A 7,724-nucleotide genomic window follows, 5' to 3' on the forward strand; every position below is an offset into this window, starting at 1 on the left:
AAAACAGGATACCCCTAAACAAGCCAATTGCAACCGACGCCGTGAAATAAGATGGCGTTTCTCGGCTTCCAATAGAGGTGGGGTTGTGCGACTGCGTTGGTGAAATGAATACCGTAGATTGCCTACCGGATGGATTTCCTTCAACCATCCGGCTCGAAGGACCACTTGTTCGATAGCAAGACTGGTTCCGTGGGTGTGAACCTCCCGAAATTCTCAACGCAGCGCAATCCTGGGGTACCTCGCGGGGGTGGAGTCGTTGGCAGCCAACACGTTTGGAAAGTGGGCAGTTTATCACCGTTTTCGCGGTCTTTAGGCGTTGCACAGTAGAAACCGATTTTACTTTAAACACACACCGTACTATAATCGTGATTTATTTAACTAAACTTCTTAAACTAGTAACATAATTATTTTAAGTTAAATTAAAGATAACGTATTCGACGCGACTGCCCGGATTGCAATTTTCTAATGAACTGATAAATTGGGCAATTTGGGGTTTGGCAAAAGGCCAGTCTATTGTATAATACAAAATCTTCTTCTCTCATATTCCCGCCCAAGCGAGAAACCCAACGATCGCTGTGAGTGGTAACGATCGGTAGATTGGTAGCCAATGATCGAGGGGAGGCTCAATGCAGCTTACCTTGAACTCCGACAGACTGTTTTACACATGCATCAACCATTTGCGCTTATCTTTATTATTACTGAAATTATTTGAATTCAATCGGTTCATTCATACAACCGTTACAATACGTTACACACTGAAAATGAAGCATTTTTTCCCAAATTAATCGAATGTAAACAAAACTTTTTTTCAAATTTCTGGATTAAAAGCACAAAATTCCTTTGGTTTATATTGTTAATCGATTGATAGGACCCCAGTAAACCACGTATCGTACAAGAATGTGCATCCAAAATCACATATTCATGCGTCCAAAATCAGAATCGCACAAGATGCCATATTAAGCGTTATCAATGTCAATACAAGTTGTATATAAATCCCCAATACGATTCATAAACGACAATCTGTGTTGACAACAAAACATGTCGTAAATAGGCCTTTTCATATTACAGATCCGTCTATGCATTTGTTTACATCGGTGGAGGGCCGGTGCTAACACGGGCCTGTCATTTTCATAGAACTGTCAAAGTGCTTCCCGATCAGCTGATTTGAGACGTCATTTGAATAGGCCTATAGTGCAACATAGAATCGCGTTATCTATATAAATAAAAATGGAATGGTGTTTGTATGTCACGAAATGGCTCACGAACGGGGCAACGGATTTGGATAATTCTTCCCCCATTTTGTTCGTCAAGGGTTCCGACGTCAAGGGCTGCGACATTCGGTTGCTTGAGCCGCTCTAGGTCATACCGGGGCGGCCGTCGGTACCGTACATTGTTAACGACGGAGAGTTTTGGGCGCAGTTTGACCATCACCAGATAGTGGTCAGAGTCGATGTTAGCGCCACGATAGGTCCTGACGTCGATAATGTCGGAGAAGTGCCGACCATCAATCAGAAAGTGGTCGATTTGCGATTCTGTCTGCTGTGGTGATCTCCAGGTGTATCGGTACGGAAGGCTGTGCTGGTAGTAGGTGCTACGAATGGCCATATTCTTGGAGGCGGCAAAATCAATTAGTCGTAGGCCGTTTTCGTTCGTCAGCCGGTGGGCGCTGAACTTTCCAATCGTCGGTCTGAATTCCTCCTCCTGGCCAACCTGAGCGTTTAGATCTCCTATGATGATTTTGACGTCGTGGCTTGGGCAGCTGTCGTACTCGCGTTCAAGCTGCGCGTAAAAAGCGTCTTTATCATCATCAGTGCTTCCGGAGTGAGGGCTGTGCACGTTTATTATGCTGAAGTTGAAGAACTGGTGTCGCTGTACATGAAACATGTATTAATATTGACAACTAATTACCCATTGGATATGCAACCCTTGGTGGTACAGTCGTAAGGCGGCGGATTCGTGATCCAGTGGTCCCCCGTTCGAGACTCGCTGTAAACTTTTGTTTTTAATTTCATCCAAATTTTGTGGCATCGTATGACAGAAAGTCCGAAAAAGTCGTGCCAAGTACGCATATAGCCTCCACTTTGGTAGGTATATAGCCTTTTCGTGCATTTTATACGATTATCAATTCAATCGTATAAAATGCACGAAAAGGCTATATACCTACCATATAGAATGATGTATAACAAAAGTTATACCAACCAAAATGTTGACTGGGTATGCGCAACGTTATTTGACAAACAGTTCACCATGAGCCCAGCAGCTATAAGAAGAAACTGAACTGAAATTTATGGCAGCAATCATAACATTCCATGCATTTATTGTCCACAGAAGTATGGAAAAAAATTGTTTGGACGTGCCCTTTCAAATCATATTCTGGATTTTAGGTGCACGGAGATCACGAAAATAAAGTGGGGGTTCACAAGAGCATGGTAGTGTTAGGCATTGTAAAAAGCTAGACAGATGGTGGAGGGCCCAGAAATCCCGAAAACTATAGACGTCAGTTTTTAATCAACTCTATCAGAAATTTTGCTAACGTTAATGATTTTGCCTTTTACCCTCGTAGGTGGGCGCATTTAAAAATACAGCTTTTTCCCGGAATTGGCTATAATGTGGCCAATAATCAACAACTATTGAAAAAATGCGTTCAATACGTCCAATTATCGAGTCATTCCATGTAGCGGAGCTCCAACGAGCGAATCCCCACTATTGAGGGGTTAAGGTAGCATCTGTCATAATTAGACTAAATTCAATGAAGATGAGCAAATACAATGTTTTTTTTTATATTTAGTAATGTAAATTTATTATTAATATCACCAAAAATGCTCCGATATAACAAAAATCATATACCGTAAGTTCGGGTGAAAATGATCATTTTTCACTGTTTTTCACGACTGTTTTCTACAATGCTGTTAATGACAAATAACTTAATGCAGGAAAACAAGTAGGATGGTGAGCCTTATCGGCTCATGTACCAAAATTTTCAAACAAATTTTGAAGAAATAAAAACGTGTGACATGGTGATCGATTTCACCCTACTGATCAATTTCACCCGGATTTACGGTACTTAAGCAGAGTACTGAACAAAATTCCAAGAAAGATGGCCTTTCCATGCCAAACTGGAGGTGGTCCATCATACCGTGGCGTAATACACGCCTGAACCATAGAGTCATGAGAAAGTCTTTCAACATGAACATGGAAATGAAATAAAAACAAATAGGGTACCGTCAAACTGGGTAACTTGCAACAGGGGTGAAACATGCAACATTTCGACATGTAACCGAATTGTCGTTTCGTTCAGCATTGAGTTGAATTGAACAACAGAAGATTTTTGCGAGGGTTAGGGTATTGTTTCTGTTTTGGTTGGTTTGCTGGAGATGAAAATCATATTACACGTTGGATTGTATAAAATTAATGTTGAAAAACGTTCCTCGTACCACATAAACGGTAGAATTATGTTATTCGATGCATTTGCTATCAGTTACAGTACTTAGTAGTGTACAAGTTTTCAATATAAAAGTTTTGATAATTTGATGCTTATACATACACTATAAAAATTCAAAAACTCCTTTGACTACTCTTGTGGGGTAACTTGCAACAGCAATTTTGATCTAGAGTTTTGGTTATTTCTTGCCGTTTGTCATCGAAAACACATGAAAAGACAAAATTATAAAAGACAATTACATATATTTGTTCAGTAACATTAAGATTTTTGTACCTCAATCAATTCAATACACGTTTTGTACTAAATAGGGGAACTTACGTATTCTCGGCATGCCGATGCTGCGCTTCTTTTGTAATTTAATCGGACATCAGCGGATAAATTCCGTGTTTGCCTGTTTACATTTATGCGTTGCTCAATCCTTTATCGATTCACACCAATAGACTTGTCAAAATGCTTTTGGAAACGTTTTTTCATCGCTGCGAACATCCCTTGGCAGTGTGACTATTGTCGGCAGTGTCATTCTGTTCGGCAACTTTCCCATAAGAACTGCTGGTGAATCTCTTCGGCAGCTTCAAATCAATCGCATTTAGAGGCGTGTTCATTTGAATTGATGACATCTTTGGTGGTATTGTTTGTTCAGACTCGAAAATCTCGTCAGCTGGAAGCGGGCAGAACAAAGAATCATCTGAATATTTTCATTGATGTGTTTTAATAGAAAAATACTGTGTGTTTGGCGTTTGAAAGTAGGTTGCCGATAATAGTCGAATGGTGCCGAAGCCGTAAGTCTCCCTATTGAAAATATTACACGAGTCTCATTTTTATTAGATTTTGTTTCATTTTCTTCATGTATATAATGAATAATTTTGAAAATCTGTATAAAAATTCACTTTCAGATCTGCCATTCGGAACTTTCTGCATGAAATATGATGAAATGTATGTCAAAATACTAACAGAGACCGTTTTAAGACATACATATTCATATGTGATACGGCGCATTGATTTAAATATGTATAAAAAAAATAAGTTATGTGAAGCATAAACTAAACTAAAATACAATTGTGTTTGTAGAAAAGTTGCATTAAAGCGTTTCAATGACTTTCCAATAACTGTCAAGACTTATGATATGCTAGATTTTTCTTGTCTGAACACCCTGTGCAATGCCAATGGAGTTTTCAATCGAATTGGTTTAATACTTATAATTCAATCAATAATATTTAGATTTTTGAGAGTAAAGTAGCCTGTTTCTGATTATTGCCATGCTTTCGCTGCAGAATATTATTAAATGATCATAATAACACGATATAGGTTAAGTTTTTAATAGTGTATTTCAGATAGCACCGTGTGTTGCATGTTACACCACATAAGGGGTAGCATTAAAAATGCATATTTTTCGTCTCTCCTGCAGGTGAATTCCGGCGCACATTTTCTTCGAAGAGAAGAAATTTTCTTCCATAATCCACCAGCAAGAAAATTTTCTTTTCTTCGCAGAACATACGCGCCGGAATTCTCCTACTGATCCCAGAAAACCAAATACTGGTGAAACTAATACAGATGGTTTTTGTCTCATCTGAATGCTCAATTTTTTCATCCATATAGTTTTGAAATTGAAAATTGTTGCAAGTTACCCCGTTTGACGGTACTCTTCTCTACGTATTCGAGCCCTCTGAGCAGAATCTCAATAAGAGTATCAAAAACAGTAGATTTGAGCACCTTGTACCTTTTAATTCCGCCTTAATTGCCTATCTTGAACAAATACGCGTATTTCGACTACCACTTGTAGAGTGGATACGAGTGACTGACACTGAAGAAGGCTACAAGTGGTAGTGGAAATACGCGTATCTGTCCAAGATAAGCAACTAGGGCAGAATAAAAAGGTATAAGGTAATCAAATTTACTTTTTTTTTCTTTTTTTAATAGGGTAAGTTTTAGAATCGACGATCCGTTCGCAAACCCAATCAAAATGTAGTGAAACACTCACCAATTACAGCCCCCAGCGTGACCCAGCCTGCCTACGTCACTGAGATCGCGAGTTACCTCGATTGACGTGAGTTTCACTCGTGAGTGCCTGTGAGAGATTCCCGCCATCATTGTCATCGTCATCGAGGTACTCACTGGAACTCACCACAACAGCAGCAAAACGATGAGTGTAGACACTTCGCGAATGTTCCACGCGCGTCTGGAACACGTGTCGCGCTAAGACGCGAACATTCTAGAGAGCGTACGCGTTGATATAAATAGGGGAAAATGGAGCAGTTTGGCCACCTTAAGAAAAAGTTGATAAAAGTGCTGAAAATATTATGCATTAACTTTGGGTTTTTGCGTGATTTCCAACAATTCTTAGATCAATACACTAGACCTGTATGATTTCCGTTGTCTTATAAAATTCCCGAATAAATGGGAGATTTTTCAAAATTGTAATTTTTTGAGTCGATTTTTAACCGATGGGGTGAAATGAGCACCCTATTTTTGGTTGTAAAATTATCTCATATAATCTAAAAATCCAACTATTTTTTTCACTACACTTGAAAATTATTAGTATTTATAAACACTCCGTGCAAAAAGATTGAATTTTAAAAATCATTCTAGCATTCAAATTTCACCAGCGTAGCACGTATCAGCTTAATTAGTTTTGCCGGAAAACTATGTTCAGACTTTATCTGCCACAGCTCATTCAATTTCATTGAATAGTTCGCCACTTTTCAATCTATAAACAGTTGGTGCTAAGTTCCTTAGATTATTTTAAATATTTGTCAAAACAAATCAGGAACAACTCCCAGTTTCCACTGGTTACGTGCATGGGAATGAAGTTCACCGTAGATTAATCTGTTACAACCGAATAATAATAATACTTATGAAACACTTATGGTACACATATCATAGTACAGCTATCTTGGAATGACTTCCATACCGGTAATTGTCTTCATTCCATAAAACTTTGGGATTATTGGTAAATTAAAAATCTTATTCTATTCATTTCGTGTTGGTATCTTCTAACAGATACGCGTACCGGGTACCCCCGTTGGTTTGACCACATTTAATCTGAACACTTTTTAATTTGTACCCCGCTAATTTGCACATCGTTCAGATTAAAAATGGTTCAAACGTCATTTAGCTCCTGGAACGGAGTAAAGTGAAATGGAACGCTTTAGAACGGAACGCAAAATCAAAAACAGTGAAAGAGGTAACCAGAAACACAGTTCTAGGATGACTAGATGTTCAAATTAAAAATGAACCCCGATGGTTGGCATGAGGTACCGTTCCAATTAGCGGGAGTACACGCTATTTCGACCTCAATATACTAGATTCGACACTAGGCCGTCCCTTATTTTTCGAAAATGTGAAATGTTATAAGTTCGTTATTGTAAAGTGCTCGTTTTGGTAAGAAGAAAATCATGTAGAAACTTGAAGTCCCTACGTGGACGCTAAGGGGTCATGCACAAATTACATCACGCTCCAAGGGGGGGGGTCGAGCCAAGCGTGACAAGCCTTACAAAATTTTCGGAGGACTCATACAAAAAGTGTGACAAAGGGGGGGAGGGGGTCGAAAAAGTTGAAATTTAGCGTGACATAATTTGTGTACCATCCCTAAGTGGTCCCCCAACGGCCTTAAAGGTATCAGGTGTACATGACCCCCGTGCGCAAATCGAGCTCGCTGCTCTAGTGCACGCTACATGGATATAAAAAAGCCACTAGTTACACATTTTGCTGTGCGCGTTAATACCGTTTTGATTCATATTACGGACAGCTTCAAATTCCGGACACTCTACTTTGTATGGGAAACATTTCACACGAAATGTTTCAATTTTTACCGTTCAAAAGTTCTCAATTTCGTGGCTCTTTTTAGTAAGCTTTTACCATAAATAACTTCGAAAATTTATAATGCCCAACTACCTTGGATGTCTATTTAGTGGTTTGACGATTTCAATTGATGATTTGACTGTTCCTTTCTAGATTATCATGAGCTGTCCGGAATTCGATTCAAAGTGTCCGGAATATGAGGCAAAAGTGAGGAAGCGTCCGGAATAAGAATCATGCAAAGGCCACACATTTTGATTTATTTAAAATTATTCAAGTTGCCGACGCGTATTCTTTACCCACCATTCGAAAGATAAGGGCTTCCTACGCTCGATAACGCTAAGGTATCATACATAATGGTTTATTTTGTATGCTCTATGCTGGGTTATACTTCACTGAGTCCTTAAGTGTCCGTAATATAAATCAAAACGGTAGTCATCATAAAAGTTTATTTCTTTTGTAATTATGAATGTTATATCAATTAGCT

Source organism: Aedes aegypti, chromosome 1 (assembly GCF_002204515.2).
Source record: "Aedes aegypti strain LVP_AGWG chromosome 1, AaegL5.0 Primary Assembly, whole genome shotgun sequence".
In the NCBI taxonomy this organism is placed as follows: Eukaryota; Metazoa; Arthropoda; class Insecta; order Diptera; family Culicidae; genus Aedes; species Aedes aegypti.